General features: G+C 40.5%; 1 protein-coding gene and 1 pseudogene across 5 annotated transcripts in view; one reads left to right on the forward strand and one right to left on the reverse strand.

Moving 5' to 3' along the window:
- Positions 1 to 17,200, forward strand: part of MIPOL1 (mirror-image polydactyly 1) — a 360,714-nt gene that overhangs the window by 7,674 nt on the left and 335,840 nt on the right. For 3 of the 5 annotated variants that reach the window (XM_070358757.1, XM_070358756.1, XM_070358758.1), the window contains exon 1: positions 14,686 to 14,921. The exons of the other annotated variants lie outside the window; for them this stretch is intronic. The gene's annotated coding sequence lies outside the window, so the exon portion shown is untranslated. Of the gene's footprint in view, positions 1 to 14,685; positions 14,922 to 17,200 lie in introns of those variants that run through there. 5 annotated transcript variants of the gene reach the window in all.
- LOC102273108 (serine/threonine-protein phosphatase PP1-gamma catalytic subunit pseudogene) lies at positions 4,087 to 15,143 on the reverse strand (annotated as a pseudogene).

Raw genomic sequence — 17,200 nt, forward strand, 5'->3', positions numbered from 1 at the left:
TTTGTATTTTGATCCTGTAACCTGCAACTCTGCTGAATTCATATATTAATTTTTGGTGGATTTTTTGTGATTTTTTTCGTACATAGAATCATGTCATTTGCAAATAGAAATAGTTTTATTTCTCTTCCAATTTGGAGAACTTTTATTTCTTTCTTACATAATTGTTCTCTCTAGGAATTCCAGTACAATGCTGAATAGCAGTGATGAAACTAGGTGTCCTTGTCTTGTTCCTGACATGAATATGTTACCTGTGAAATTTTCATAAGTGCTTTTTATCAGGTTAAGGAAGTGTTCCTTCTATTCCTATTTTGCTGAGTGTTTTAACATGAAATGAGGTGGAATTTTGTCAGGTGCTTTTTCTACATCTATTAAGATAATCATGTAGGTATTTTTCCTTTGTCATATTAATATGAAATGTACTATATGGATTGATTCTATCATGTCTTAACACCTTTTTATTCCTGGGATAAATTCTGTTTGTTCATGGTGCTTACTCCTTTTAATATGCTTTTGAATTTAGTTTGCTAGTATATTTGCATCATAAAGGATATTGGTCTGTACTTTTCTTGTGATATCTTTTTCTGGCTTTAGTATCAAGGAAATGTTGGTCTCATAGAATGTATTAGGAAGTATTTTCTCCTCTCTATTTTTGGAAAAAGTTTGAGTAGAATCACTGTTGATTCTTTAAATATTTGGTAGAATTCACCTGTGAAGCCATCTGGTCTTGAACTTGTTTTAATGGATTGATTTTAATTACTGATTCACTTTGCTTACTTATTATAGGTCTGTTGATATTTTCTATTCTAGAGTAAGTTTTGGTAATGTGTATATTTTGATGAATGTGTTCACTTCATCTAAATTATTTAATTTGTTGGCATACAATTGTATGCCAATTATATTCTCTTAAAATTCTTTCAGTTTCTGTAAGGCCAGTAATAATGTCCCCACTTTCATTTCTGATTTTATTACATCGGTTTTTTCTTAGTCAATGGAACTAGTTTTGATGTTTTCACTTTCATTTCTGATTTTAATAACATCTTCTATCTTTTTCTTAGTCAATGTAGGTAAAGTTCTGACATTTTTAAAACATTTTCGAAGAACCAAACTTTTGGTTTAGCCAATTATTTTCCCTATTCCCTATTTCATTCACCTCTGCTATAATATTTCTTTCCTTCTGCTGGTTTTGTTTTCTCTCCTTTTTCTAATTTCCTAAGGTGTAAGGTTAAGCTATTGATTTGAGATGTTTTCTTTTTTAATATGGTCATCTACAGCTGTGAATGTCCTGAGCACTGCTTTTGTTGCATCCCATAACCATGGCATGTTGTGTTTTCATTTTGATGTTTCTCAAGTTATTGTTATGGGCTGAATTGTCTCCTCCAGAAAAGATGAATTGAAGCCCTAACTCCAAGTACCTCAGAATATGACCTCATTTGGAAATGGGGTATTTATAGAATAATCAAATTAAAATAAGCTCATTAGGATGACCCTAGTACAATGTGTATTCTTATAAAAAGGGGAAATTTAGACACAGGAAGACATGCATAGAAGGAAGACTGTGTGAAGAGACACAGACAATGCCACTTAATTACAGTTGTCTATAGTATGCTTTGAGTTCAGGAAGTGTGAGGCTTCTACCTTGTCCTTCTTTCTCAAGATTGCTTCAGAGGTTTTTGTGGTTTCATATGAATTTTAGGTTTTTCCTACTTCTGTAAAAAATGCCATAGGACTTTAATAAGGATTGAACTGAATCTGTATATCACTTTGGGTAGTATGGACATTTAAACAGTACTGTCTTCCAGTTCACAAACATGAATGTCTTTCCATTTATTTGCATCTTCTTAATTTCTTTAGAAATGTCTTACAGTTTTCAGTATACAAGTTTTTCACCTCTTCAGCTAAGTTTATTGCTAATTATTTTATCCTTTTTCATGCCATACTAAGTGCAATCATTTTCTTAATTTCCTTTTCACGTTGGTCATTGTTCAGTTCAGTTCAGTTGCTCAGTCATGTCCGACTCTTTGCAACCCCATGAATCACAGCACGCCAGGCCTCCCTGTCCATCACCAACTCCTGGAGTTCACTCAAACTCATGTCCATCGAGTTGGTGATGCCATCCAGCCATCTCATCCTCTGTCGTCCCCTTCTCCTCCTGCCCCCAATCCCTCCCAGCATCAGTCTTTTCCAATGAATTAACTCTTCGCATGAGGTGGCCAAGTACTGGAGTTTCAGCTTTAGGATCATTCCTTCCAAAGAACACCCAGGGCTGATCTCCTTTAGAATGGTAGTGTACAGAAATATAACTGATTTCTGTGCATTGATTTTAATATCCTGAAACTTTGCTGAAATTTTTTATTACCTGTAGTAATTTCATTGTGGAACTTTTAGGATTTTCATCTAAAATAATATCATCTACAGAAAGAGTTAATTTTACCTCTTTATTTCCAATTTGAATGCCTATATTGATTTTTTCTGCCTAATTGAACTGACTAGGAATCCCATGTTATGTTGAATAGTAATGGTGACAGTGGGCATCCTTGCTGTGTTCCTGATCTTAAGGGAAAAGCTTTTAGGTATTCACCATTGAATATGATGTTTGCTGCAGGTTTTTATACATGGTTTTTATTATATTGAGATGTGTGCATGCAAGTTCAGTCACATATGACTCCTTGTGACCCCATGGACTATAGTTATACAGGCTTCTCTGTTCATGACATTTTCAAGGCAATAATAGTGGAGTGGTTGCCATTTCCTTCTCCAGGGGATCTCCTGACTGGGATTGAACCTCTGTCTCCTGAGCCTCCTGCATTGGCAGGCTGATTCTTTACCCCTGAGTCATCTGGGAAGCCCATTATGTTGAAATAACTTTCTTCTATTCTTAGTTTGTTGTCTTTTTTAAAATAATGAAAGAGTGTCAAGTTTTGTCAAATGCTTTCTCTGATTTCAGTTGAGATACTCATGTGATTTTTGTCTTTCGTTAATGTTGATTGATTTCGATATGTTGAATAGAGCCTTTGTTCCAGATAAAAATCCCACGTGGTCATGGTAAATAATCATTTTAATGTGCTGTTGGATTCAATTTGGGAGTATTCTGCTGAGGATTTTTTTCATCATTGTTCATTAGGGATGTTAGCCTGTTGTTTCCTCTTTTTATCTAGTTTTAGTATCAAAGTACTTCTGGCCTCACAGGATGAGTTTGCAAGTGTTCCTTCCTCTTTTATTCTTTGGAATTTTGAGGAGGATTGGTGCTAATTTTTAAATGTTTAGTAGAATTCTCCAGTGAAGCCTTCTGGTCCAGAACTTTTCTTTGTGGAGGTTTGATTACTGCTTCAATCTCCTTACTAGTTATAGATCTGTTCAGATTTTTTTATTTCTTCATAATTCAATCTTGGTAGGTTGTGTTTTTCTAGGAATTTATCAACTTCTTTTAGGTTATCCATTTTGTTGGCACATAACTGTTCATATTTGTCTCTTACCGTCATTTTTAAAAAAATAATGGCTTTAACCGTCATTTTAAGTATACCACAGGGGAAAGTGTGCTTTAATTAAATATACATACCAGTGATGCTGGCAAGTTGAAAGTTACTCCTTATGTTGATAGCTATAAAAAGTAGTTTTACATGATAAGACAATGAGAAGGAAAAAAAAAAAAACAGTCCCTTTGAAACAAAAAAGTTCACAGTGGTTTGTATCCAACAGTATGCATTTTATGACAATAACATGTACAGACTGAGCACCCTAGAGCTCTTGATATCCTAAAGAAAATGAGCATTTACATTATTCAGGGGCTGTACTGAATTAAAAAATATCAGTTGTACACTCACCACTTAGGGTACACTGTTCTAAGTGTACAGCTTTTACACCCTCATTAAAGTTGTTTTCAAAAGGAACAGAAACAAAACAAAACATTTTTCCTTGGGAGTGGAGAGTCTTTCATTTGCTGTTATAACCAGCAAATACCATTCCTTAAGTAAAAAATGGTGAAGGGGGGGCCCCCAAAACACTGTTTGAGCAAGTTGACCAATACACATTACAGTTTTAAAAAATGAAGGTTATATACTATATGTTACAAGTCCCAACTAAGCAGTGTCAAAATGACATCAATTTCTTTGTTTGCTTTGTGATCATACCCCTTGGAGGTGTTACGGGTCTCGTGGCATTTGGCTTCTTTTTCTCTGCTGCTGCTGCTGCTGCTGCTAAGTCGCTTCAGTCATGTTCCACTCTGTGCGACCCCATAGATGGCAGCCCACCAGGCTCCCCCGTCCCTGGGATTCTCCAGGCAAGAATACTGGAGTGGGTTGCCATTTCCTTCTCCAATGCATGAAAGTGAAAAGTGAAAATGAAGATGCTTAGTCATGTCCAACTCTTAGCAACCCCATGGACTGCAGCCTACCAGGCTCCTCCGTCCATGGGATTGTCCAGGCAAGAGTACTGGAGTGGGTTGCCATCTCTGTAGGCTTTAAAATCTGAAAAGAACACATCAGATGTGTTTCGTCCACACTTATCATGGTACTTGCATTGTCAAACTCCCTACAATTGGGCACGGAAAACAGAGTGACCAACTGCCTCTTTGCAAAAAATTCATATCCATCTTCAACCACTTAATGGGCTTTACATATAAGATCCAAATTATGCCTATGGAGAAATTTTACAACCACTTCTGCATCAAATGTGGACACTCCTCTGTCATTTTCACCCCAGCTTAAGACATCTTCATCGGGGTCAGACCACAAAAGATCACAAAGAAGACCTTGATCTTGTACATCAGTTGGTCACATAATTCGCCAAATCTGTTTCATGGATTGAAGATTTGGTGATAAACCTCCATGACAGCAGAATATTTTCTCATCCGCAATGTCTGCTATCAATAAACAGTTAAAGCAGGCTGTGAAAGTTTTCCATAGTTGAATGTTATATCTTCTTTTACACTCACCATAAAATCCATAAATTCTATTGATGCTGGCACATTCATGGTTTCCCCTGAGAAGAAAAAATTTCTCAGGATATTTGATTTTGTAAGCCAACAAGAGGCTGATAGTCTCCAATGACTGCTTTCCCCTATGTGCATAGTCCCCAGTAAACAGGTAATTGCTTTCTGGCCGGATGGCACCACTCTACTCAAAAACTCGAAGCAAATCGTAGTATTGCCCATGGATATCACCACATATCTTGAGTGGTGCTTCAAGTTCTAGCAGGATAAGACTGATTGAGAAAGCTCTCTTGGGACTTTAAGCACAGTCCTCTGATTTCATTCTCCTGTAGCTAGACATTCTTACTAGGCTTGGACTCTCTCACTTACAGCAGCAGTTAGATGTTACCACCAATATTGAGTTTATTTATATCCGCCTTCGCCTTCCCGTCGCTAACCTTCTCGCAGAGGCTCCACCGCAGCTGCAGGTCAGGATTTACGGCAGCGGTAGCAGAAGCTGCGGCAGGTCCTCCCTCAACCACCCCTCTCCCTGCTTCCTCCTTTCCCCCCCAATGAAACCATGAGCTCTTGTGGTCATTTTTAATTCTGTCACATCAGTGGCAATGTCTTCTATTTCATTTCTAATTTTAGTTATGAGTCCTCTTCTTTTTTCTTTCTGAGTTTAGGTAAAAGCTTATCAATTTTGTTGATCTTTTAAAAAAAATCAACTTTGGATTCATTGATTTTTTTAAAAGCTGTCTTTCTAGTCTATTTCATTTATCTTTGTTCTAATCTTTATTATTTCTTCTCTTTTTTGAACTTTGGACTTAGTTTGGCTTCATTTTCCTAGTTCCTTGAGTTCTAAAGTTAGGTTGTCAACTTGAGGTTTTTGGGTTTTTTTTGATGGAAGCATTTACTACTATAAACTTCCCAATTAGTACTCCATTTGCAGCATCGCATAGTTTTGGTATTGTGCTCATGCTCAGTCCTTTCAGTCAAGTCTGACTCCAGGACTGTAGCCTGCCAGGCTCCTCTGTCCATGGGATTTACTTAATAGTGGTTAATACTTTGCAGATTTTCCTATTTTCTTTGTTGTTGATTTCTAGCTTCATTTGTGATTGGAGAAGGTACTTTATTTCAAACTTCTTAAATTTATTAAGACTTGTTTTCTGACTTAACATATCTTGGAAATGGAACATTTCTGACTCTTTGTGACTCCATGGACTTGAAGCCTGCCAGGTTCCCCTGTCCATGAGATTTTCCAGGCAAGAAGATGGAGTAGGTTGCCATTTCCTTCTCTAGGGGATCTTACTGGACCAGGGATCAAATCATCTGCATTAACAGGCAAACTCTTTACCACTGAGCCACCAGGGAAGCCCCGTTGTTGGGTATAATGTTGTTCATATGTCTGCTGCTGCTGCTGCTGCTAAGTCACTTCAGTCGTGTCCAACTCTGTGCAACCCCATAGATGGCAGCCCACCAGGCTCCCCCGTCCCTGGGATTCTCCAGGCAAAAACACTGGAGTGGGTTGCCATTTCCTTCTCCAATGCATGAAAGTGAAAAGTGAAAGTGAAGTTCCTCAGTCATGTCCGACTCTTTGTGACCCCATGGACTGCAGCCTACCAGGCTCCTCAGTCCATAGAATTTTCCAGGCAAGGGTACTGGAGTGGGATGCCATTGCCTTCTCCGTCATATGTCTGCTAGGTTGGTCTATAGTGTTGTTCAAGTTTTCTGTTTTCTGTTTCCTTATTTGATCTACTGTTTTGCTCTCCTACCTGTAGTTGAAAGTTGGGCATTAAAGTCTCCTATTACTATATTGCAATCTATTTCTCCCTTCAGTTCTGTAAATGTTTGCTGCATATATTAAGGCATTCTAATGTTCAGTTCAGTTCAGTCGCTCAGTTGTGCCTGACTCTTTGCGACCCCATGAATCGCAGCACGCCAAGCCTCCCTGTTCATCACCAACTCCCCCTCACGTCCATCAAGTCGGTGATGCCATCCAGCCATCTCAATTCCTCCCAGCATCAGAGTCTTTTCCAATGAGTCAACTCTCCCCATGAGGTGGCCAAGATATTGGAATTTCAACTTTAGCATCAGTCCTTCCAATGAACACTCAGGACTGATCTCCTTTAGAATGGACTGGTTGGATCTCCTTGCAGTCCAGGGGACTCTCAAGAGTCTTCTCCAACACCACAGTTCAAAAGCATCAATTTTTTGGCACTCAGCTTTCTTCACAGTCCAACTCTCACATCCATACATGACCACGGGACAAAAAATAGCCTTGACTAGACGGAGCTTTGTTGGCAAAGTAATAGCTCTGCTTTTGAATATGCTATCTAGGTTGGTCATAACTTTCCTTCCAAGGAGTAAGCGTCTTTTAATTTCATGGCTGCAGTCACCATCTGCAATAATTTTGGAGCCCCCCAAAAATAAAGTCTGACACTGTTTCCACTGTTTCCCCATCTATTTCCCATGAAGTGATGGGACCAGATGTCATGATCTTAGTTTTCCGAATGTTGAGCTTTAAGCCACCTATTTTACTCTCCTCTTTCACTTTCATCAAGAGGCCTTTTAGTTCCTCATGGCTTTCTGCCATAGGGGTTCAGTTCAGTTCAGTTCAGTTCAGTCGCTCAGTCGTGTCTGACTCTGTGACCCCATGAATCGCAGCATGCCAGACCTCCCTGTCCATCACCAACTCCCGGAGTTCACTCAGACTCACATCCATCGAGTCAGTGATGCCATCCAGCCATCTCATCCTCTGTCATCCCCTTCTCCTCCTGCCCCCAATCCCTCTCAGCATCAGAGTCTTTTCCAATGAGTCAACTCTTCCCATGGGGTGGCCAAAGTACTGGAGTTTCAGCTTTAACATCATTCCTTCCAAAGAAATCCCAGGGCTGATCTCCTTCAGAATGGACTGGTTGGATCTCCTTGCAGTCCAATGGACTCTCAAGAGTCTTCTCCAACACCACAGTTCAAAAGCATCAATTCTTCGGTGCTCAGCCTTCTTCACAGTCCAACTCTCACATCCATACATGACCACAGGAAAAACCATAGCTTTGACTAGATGAAACTTTGTTGGCAAAGTAATGTCTCTGCTTTTGAATATGCTATCTAGGCTGGTCATAACTTTCCTTCCAAGGGGTAAGCATCTTTTAATTTCATGGCTGCAGTCACCATCTGTAGTGATTTTGGAGCCCAGAAAAATAAAGTCTGACCCTGTTTCCACTGTTTCCCCATCTATTTCCCATGAAGTGGTGGGACCGGATGCCATGATCTTCGTTTTCTGAATGTTGAGCTTTAAGCCAACTTTTTCACTCTCCACTTTCACTTTCATCAAGAGGCTTTTGAGTTCCTCTTCACTTTCTGCCTTAAGGGCGGTGTCATCTGCATATCTGACGTTATTGATATTTCTCCCGGCAATCTTGATTCCAGCTTGTGTTTCTTCCAGTCCAGCGTTTCTCATGATGTACTCTGCATAAAAGTTAAATAAACAGGGTGACAATATACAGCCTTGACGAACTCCTTTTCCTATTTGGAACCAGTCTGTTGTTCCATGTCCAGTTCTAACTGTTGCTTCCTGACCTGCATACAGATTTCTCAAGAGGCATGTCCAGTGGTCTGGTATTCCCATCTCTTTCAGAATTTTCCACAGTTTATTGTGATCCACACAGTCAAAGGCCTTGGCATAGTCAATAAAGCAGAAATAGATGTTTTTCTGGAACTCTGCCAAAGAATGTTAAAATTACTGCACAACTGCACTCATCTCACACACTAGCAAAGTAAAGCTCAAAATTCTTCAAGCCAGGCTTCTACAGTACGTGAACTGTGAAATTCCAGTTGTTCAAGCTGGATTTAGAAAGGGCAGAGGAACCAGAGATCAAATTGCCAACATCCACAGGAACTCTCTTGCTTTTTCGATGATCAAATTTATATTTATAAATTGTTACATCTTGTTGGTGAATTGACACTTTTATTATTATATAACGTCCATCTTTGTCTCTTGTGACAGTTTCTGTCTTAAAACTATTTTATCGGACAGAAGTTTGCCATTCCTGCTCTCTGCAAGTTCTGATTGTAAGCAGTATCTTTTCTCTTCCTTTCACTTTTAATGTTTCCTTAGCTCTAAAGGGAGTCTCTTGTAGGCAACATATAGTTGATCTTGTTTCCTCATCCACTTAGCCAATCTACATATTTGAATATAGAGAAGCGAAAAGCAAAGGAGAAAAGGAAAGATATAAACATCTGAATGCAGAGTTCCAAAGAATAGCAAGAAGAGATAAGACAGCCTTCTTCAGCGATCAATAAAAGAAATAGAAGAAAACAACAGAATGGGAAAGACTAGGGATCTCTTTAAGAAAGTCAGAGATACCAAAGGAACATTTCATGAAAAGATGAGCTCGATAAAGGACAGAAATGGTATGGACCTAACAGAAGCAGAAGATATTAAGAAGAGGTGGCAAGAATACACAGAAGAACTGTACAAAAAAGATCTTCCCAACCCAGATAATCATGATGGTGTGATCACTGACCTAGACCCAGACATCCTGGAATGTGAAGTCAAGTGCGCCTTAGAAAGCATCACTACGAACAAAGCTAGTGGAGGTGATGGAATTCCAGTTGAGCTATTCCAAATCCTGAATGATGATGCTGTGAAAGAGCTGCACTCAATATGCCAGCAAATTGGGAAAACTCAGCAGTGGCCACAGGACTGGAAAAGGTCAGTTTTCATTCCAATCCCAAATAAAGGCAATGCTAAAGAATGCTCAAACTACCGCACAATTGCACTCATCTCACGTGCTAGTAAAGTAATGCTCAAAATTCTCCAAGCCAGGCTTCAGCAATACGTGAACCGTGAACTTCCTGATGTTCAAGCTGGTTTTAGAAAAGGCAGAGGAACCAGAGATCAAATCGCCAACATCTGCTGGATCATGGAAAAAGCAAGAGAGTTCCAGAAAAAGATCTATTTCTGCTTTATTGACTATGCCAAGGCCTTTGACTGTGTGGATCACAATAAACTGTGGAAAATTCTGAAAGAGATGGGAATACCAGACCACTGGACATGCCTCTTGAGAAATCTGTATGCAGGTCAGGAAGCAACAGTTAGAACTGGACATGGAACAACAGACTGGTTCCAAATAGGAAAAGGAGTTCGTCAAGGCTGTATATTGTCACCCTGTTTATTTAACTTATATGCAGAGTACATCATGAGAAACGCTGGACTGGAAGAAACACAAGCTGGAATCAAGATTGCCGGGAGAAATATCAATAACGTCAGATATGCAGATGACACTGCCCTTAAGGCAGAAAGTGAAGAGGAACTCAAAAGCCTCTTGATGAAAGTGAAAGTGGAGAGTGAAAAAGTTGGCTTAAAGCTCAACATTCAGAAAACGAAGATCATGGCATCCGGTCCCACCACTTCATGGGAAATAGATGGGGAAACAGTGGAAACAGGGTCAGACTTTATTTTTCTGGGCTCCAAAATCACTACAGATGGTGACTGCAGCCATGAAATTAAAAGATGCTTACCCCTTGGAAGGAAAGTTATGACCAGCCTAGATAGCATATTCAAAAGCAGAGACATTACTTTGCCAACAAAGTTTCATCTAGTCAAAGCTATGGTTTTTCCTGTGGTCATGATGGAGAAGGCAATGGCACCCCACTCCAGTACTCTTGCCAGGAAAATTGCATGGACAGAGGAGCCTGGTAAGCTGTAGACCATGGGGTCGTGAAGAGTCGGACATGACTGAGCGACTTCACTTTCACTTTTCCCTTTCATGCAATGGAGAAGGAAATGGCAACCCACTCCAGTGTTCTTGCCTGGAGAATCCCAGGGATGGGGGAGCCTGGTGGACTGCCGTCTATGGGGTCGCACAGAGTTGGACACGACTGAAGCGACTTAGCAGCAGCAGCAGCAGCATGTATGGATGTGAGAGTTGGACTGTGAAGAAGGCTGAGCGCCGAAGAATTGATGCTTTTGAACTGTGGTGTTGGAGAAGACTCTTGAGAGTCCCTTGGCCTGCAAGGAGATCCAACCAGTCCATTCTGAAGGAGATCAGCCCTGGGATTTCTTTGGAAGGAATGATGCTAAAGCTGAAACTCCAGTACTTTGGCCACCTCATGCGAAGAGTTGACTCATTGGAAAAGACTCTGATGCTGAGAGGGATTGGGGGCAGGAGGAGAAGGGGATGACAGAGGATGAGATGGCTGGATGGCATCACTGACTCGATGGACGTGAGTTTCAGTGAACTCCGGGAGTTGGTGATGGACAGGGAGGCCTGGCGTGCTGCAATTCATGGGGTGGCAAAGAGTTGGACACGACTGAGCGACTGATCTGATCTGATCTGATCACGTTTAAAGTAATTGTTAAAAAAAATTATTACTGACAGGATAAGATTTACTATTGCCATTTTCTCAGCTGCTTTTTGTATGCTGTGTAGTTTTTCTTCCTATTCTTTTCTTTATTGTTGTCACTTTTAAATTTTAAACCAATGGATTTTTCATAGTAAACTGTTTTGATTCCTTTCTCCTTTCCCATTATGCATATGCATATACATATATAGAATATATTTTCCTTTGGTTACATCTGTCCTACCCTTTATGTTGATGACACACACATAAAAAATGACTTTTTATGCTGCAAATCCATTAACAGATTTGTAGTTTTCATGCTTTTGTGTTTTAAATTTTATACATTTAAAAGCGATTCATGCATATAGATTACAAATACTATAGAATTCTATATTTGTCTATCAATTTACCTTTATCAGGGAGCTTTATTTTTTCTTATGGCTTTGTATTGCTGTTTACCATTCTTTCATTTCAACTTAAAGAGTTCCCTTCAGCATTTTTTGAAGGGCAGGAGTAATGGTGATGAAAGCCTATAGATTTACTTTATCTGGAAAAATCTTTTTCCAGAATTTTGGAGCCTGCTGAATTTTATGTCAGTTTCTCTCCTCCTATTTGGTGAGTTTACAGTCATTATTCCTTCAAATAGGCTCTCTGCTTTCTTTTTCTTTTCCTTCTGGAACTCTCATTATGCTTATGTTGTTTCACATGATGGTGTTCCATAAGTCCCTTAGCCTCTCTTAAGTTTCCTTCCTTCTTTTTCTTCTTGCCTGAGTGATTCTGAAAGTTCTGTATTCAATTTCATTGATTCTTTCTTCTTTCTGGTCAAGAATTCAATTTCAGAATTTCTGTTTAGATCTTCTTCATAGTTTATCTTTGTTAGTGTTGTTGTTTGTTAACATAATGTTTTCCTGACTGCACTAGTTATCTATCTGTGCTGTCTTAATTCACTGAGCATCCATATGATGGTTATTTTGAATTTTTTTGTAATTCATATATCTCCATTTCTTTAGGGTATGTATCAAATTTAATTTGCTCCTTTCAATGGGTAATGTTTCCCTATTCTTTGTATGTCCTGTCATCTTCTGTTGGGACTTCAACATTTGCAAAATCAGCCACCTCTCCCAGTTTTTGTGATCTGGCTTCATACAGGAAGAACTGTCTATAATCAATCCGGCTAGAGATCCTAGAGACATCTTAAGCCTCACATGCACTTTGGGCTTGTGTGTGTAATCTAATAATTGAAGAGGTTTGCCAATTTCTACTGAGACTCTCCTTTTGGATCTTTCTGCCTTATTGTGGCCTCTGTGATGCAGTAGTAAGCTGTGGTACTTGTCTCCCATCTAACTTCTGCCTGTAGTATAGTGGACTCTGGGGCACACTGATTGCCTTTGTTCTTAGCAGCCCCAAACTGGCTGCCCGTTCCTGTCAGTTTTTAGATTCAAGGAAGATAGAAACCAGTCCCCCAGGCACCTTCTTGAAAATTCAGATCACTGAATATATGTTCTCCTTTTTCTTCTCAGTGAGAAGATGGGAGTTGAGAGTTTCCTCCCAATCATGTTTTATTGGGGGTGAGTCACTTGCAAGTGAGTGCTACAAGATTTCTTACTGGGTACTGATGCAGTTGGTTTCACATTAACCTGGGGTGCGGGACACACTTAACGTTTCTGGATTTCTCATAAAGGCAATTGGCCCATGTATTATTGTTAAATTTGTGTCTCCATGGGAGAAGGAGAGTCTGGGGTTGCCTATTCCACCATCTTCTTAATGTCACTCCTGATTTGAATCTTTTTCAATGAATTTGTATTTATGATATAAATTATGGCCTGTCTTGGAATATCTTATGCATACTTGAAAAGAAAGTGTATCCTGTTGTTAATAGCTATTCTATAAATGTCAATTAGATAAGTTGGTTAATACTGTTGTGGTTGATTGTGTTGTTCAAGCCTTAGATGGACGTGAGTTTGAGTGAATTCCAGGAGTTGGTGATGAACAGGGAGGCCTGGCATGCTGCGATTCATGGGGTTGCAAAGAGTTGTGCTGCAATTAATGGGGTTGCAAAGAGTTGGACAGGACTGAGCAACTGAACTGAACTGAATGTACCCTTAGCCAAAGAAAAATAGTATAATCACAGTTTTTAAATTTAACTTATAAATTCATTATTTGGTTTGACTTTTCTCAGTGTTACGATAACTATTCTCTCTTATTTCTTGCTACTCTAGCTAGGAAAACCAACTCTCCCTCTTTTTTTTTTTTTTTTTATAACATAAATTTGAGTTGCCCTTAAAGCTTTTCACAAGTCAAACCTTTTTTCCCGATTAGGGTGCTCTTCCCAGCTACTCTGACCCGTTCTCCTTTTTGCCTCCTATATTTTTATGGTACTTTTTGTCCATCTATATCTGATTCAGACCTTGACTGAAGTAAATAAAAATGGATTTCAAAGCTGAAGCTATAAAAAAAGAAAATTTCTTCAAAGCCCTGTGCATTCATTACAATGTAATAACCAGGAGCTTGTATTACAACTGTGTTCCAACTAATTAACATTGGTTTTTTAATTTTTCCCCCCACTCCTCTTTTTTACTAAAGTGTAAGTTTCTTTTATTAACTTTAACGACTAACTTAGGAGACCGTCAAGACTTTATTTTATACATATTCTTCGGGGATATTTAAGAAATCATCACTATTGCTTATTATCCAAACCCAGAGGAGTACCTGGCACATGGTATGTTCTCAAGAACTATGTGGCGTCTGAAGGAATTAACGTGAGATTTATAAAAGCAACACTTATCTGTGGTACAGGAAAACCACATTTGAATTACTATCAGCTATAATCCTTTCTCGTTTCAACACAGAGGTACAGGAATTGAGGACTTAATTTTTTAATTCTGGAAAGTTCAACCTTTTGTCTTAAAGAATCCATATATTGAACGTTAAGCTTCCATATCTTTTTCTTAAGTACCTCCTAGTTTTAGTCTGAAGCGTTCTTTGTCTAAGAGGTGGGTACTGGTTTTTGCTAGCCCAACTGGAGTCCGACTGCAGCTTTTTTCATTCAACCATTCCTTCCCAACACGTCCCTCTTCTCTCCCTGGAGTCCCATCCCCACTCTCCCTCTCACCTCAAGACAAAAACAGAACCGGAAATCCCATTTCCGCCAGTTTCTGTGGAAACTCCACAACGCTCAAGTTGAGGCCACAAGACACGTCTTTATGGACGTGGTTTCCCTCCCCTAACGAGATTAACTTTTGTCTGGGGAATATTTGGTCTCACAGAATGCGCCGTTCACCTCATACCTGACAACCTTAACTACGAAAACTGTCTTCTCCAAACTCCAGCGAAGATTTCCCAAGCTTGCTCTGTTGCCCAGGTGCCCCGCCCCACAGCCCCAGTGGCGCGAAATGCGCATGCCCGGTGCGCGCCGCCTGCCCCTGCCCGGCGTCTGCTCCTCCCTGATCGCCGTGGATCCTCGCGCGCCGGGCGCGTCTGGCCCCCTCCTCCGTTGCGCCCCGCGGGGACATTCACGAGCGCGCGCACCTCCTCGCACAGAGGAACCCGGGGTTGGGAGGCTCCGAGCGAGCTGCGATTGGCTGACGTGGAGGCTGCGCGTCTGGCCTGAGAAACTCTGGGCGAGAGCGCAGAGTCTGCTCCCGGGGCTGTGCAGGGCGCATCTCAGGTAAACGGGTAGGGTGGGAGGTTTGGGCGATCCGAGAAAAGGAGGGGTGGGTTGAGACCAGCCCTGGAATTTCCGGCCGCAGCCTCCTTGGAGAACGGCAAGGGGCCCCCCAGGAGCTGCACCGGGTGAATACTGGCCCCGTGCGGCCGGGAATGATGGGGCTCCCTCGAAGGTCAGCTTTGTGTGGTCCCCTGGTCTACTTTCTCGGCAGGATTTCGGCATCTTGCCCTGTTTCTTATTACAAGAATGCTGCAGCTGAGTTTTTTATTCGAGGTTTTTTTTTTGTTGTTGTTCGTTTGCTTTTCCCTTAAGAGGCAGTGAGTTGGAGGTCCTGACTCAACCTAGGATTGATTCCGTGCCCTCGAGAGTCACTCACTGGTTTGTATTTCAGTTCTCACACTTTAAGTTTCGGCAAAGAATACGGTGATTCTTTCGGTAGGCGGAGCCATGCTGTAGAAAGATACTGTTAAAATTTTTTGAGTTCGTAGTGTCTCTGGGCCCACATTTTTCGTCCTGGCTGGAAGGTGACACCACCCGATGCTATTTGTGAAGTATTTACTTTAAGCACCGTGGGTGGAAGGAACTGGATGAACCCAAGATAACAACATTATTAAGATGTCGTGGGAAAAAAACTTTTCCACCAGAAGAGGCTTTTTGAAAGGTTCCTTTGAACATTTTATGCAGATTAAATCACAGTGGTAGTAGATAAAGGTGAGCCAAAACAAAGGGCCAAACAAAAGTACGTTTTAAGGAGCTCCCCCCGCCCCCCCTTCTTTCCCAGACAACTTTCTGACAACAATGACAAGTTACTGGCTTTTCAAAGTTTCTCCTTGGGATCTATTGTGGAACTAACCTGAAATGACAGTTACATAAACATGTGGGTATCCTGTGCAGTAGTACACCAAGAGAATTAATTAAAACAAAACTACCTTCTATGTAAGGTAACAGGGATTAAGATAGCTCACTGGTGGTAAGGATGGCAAATCAGAAAAGTGAACAGAAGATGTACACAGTTTTCCTTCAAAGGCATAGAGTTTGTAAATATGAAACGTTTTTGCTGTGATAATTATTAAAGGTTAATAGACACACAGAAAAGTGCATGAATCATAAGCGTACAGTTCACTGAATTTTCACCAAGTGTGTATATCCAAGAAAGAGCGTTACTCACATCCTAGAAGCCCCACTTTTCAGTTTCTGACATCATCAATAAATTTACTGATTATTGACTTTATATAAATGGAAACATACAGTGTATAGTCTTCTGTGTCTCACTTTTGCTTAATATTTGCGGGATTTATACAAGTTATGTAGCAGTTGTTTGTTCTTAATGCTGTGCAGTATCTTATCCAGCTTTTGGCTATTACTAATAGGTCTGGTGTGAACATTTTTTTGTAAGTATTTTGGTGAATGTATGTATACATTTCTGTTGGATATATACCCACTGGTGAAATGACTATATTATAGGCTATGCGTATATGTCTTTCTAATATTGTTGTTGTTGTTTAATAGCTAAGTAGCGTCCGACTCTTTTGCCACCCCACAGACTGTAGCCTGCCAGGTTCCTCTGTCCATGGGATTTCCCTGGCAAGAGTACTAGAGTGGGTTGCCATTCTATTCTCCATGGGATCTTCCCAACGCAAGGATTGAACCTACATCTCTTGCATTGGCAGGCCGGTTCTTTACCACTAAGCCACCTGGAAACCCATTTCTGGTATGTTGTTCAGTTGCTCAGTCCTGTCCGACTCTTTGTGACCCTATGACCTGCAGCATGCCATGTTTCCCTGTCGTCCATCACCAACTCCCGGAGCTTACTCAAACTCATGTCCATTGAGTCAGTGATGCCATCCAACCATTTTGTCCTCTGTCATCCCCTTCTCCTCCTGCCTTCAATCTTTCCTATCATCAGGGTCTTATCTAATGAGTCAGTTCTTCGCATCAGGTGGCCAAAGTGTTGGAGCTTCAGCATCAGTCCTTCCAATGAATGTTCAGGACTGATTTCCTTTTGACCGGTTGGATCTCCTTGCAGTCCAAGGTACTCTCAAGAGTCTTCTCCAACAGCACAGTTCAAAAGCATCAATTTTTCCATGCTCAGTTGGATCAATTATTGTTCAACTCCTACATCCATACATGACAACTAGAAAAGCCATAGCTTTGTCTAGACGGACCTTTGTTGGCAAAGTGATGTCTCTACTTTTTAATATGCTGTCTACGCTGGTCATAACTTTTCTTCCAAGGAGCATGCATCTTTTAATTTCATGTCTCCAGTCACTGTCTGCAGT

This window comes from Bos mutus, chromosome 21, assembly GCF_027580195.1.
Source record: "Bos mutus isolate GX-2022 chromosome 21, NWIPB_WYAK_1.1, whole genome shotgun sequence".
Lineage (NCBI taxonomy): Eukaryota > Metazoa > Chordata > Mammalia > Artiodactyla > Bovidae > Bos > Bos mutus.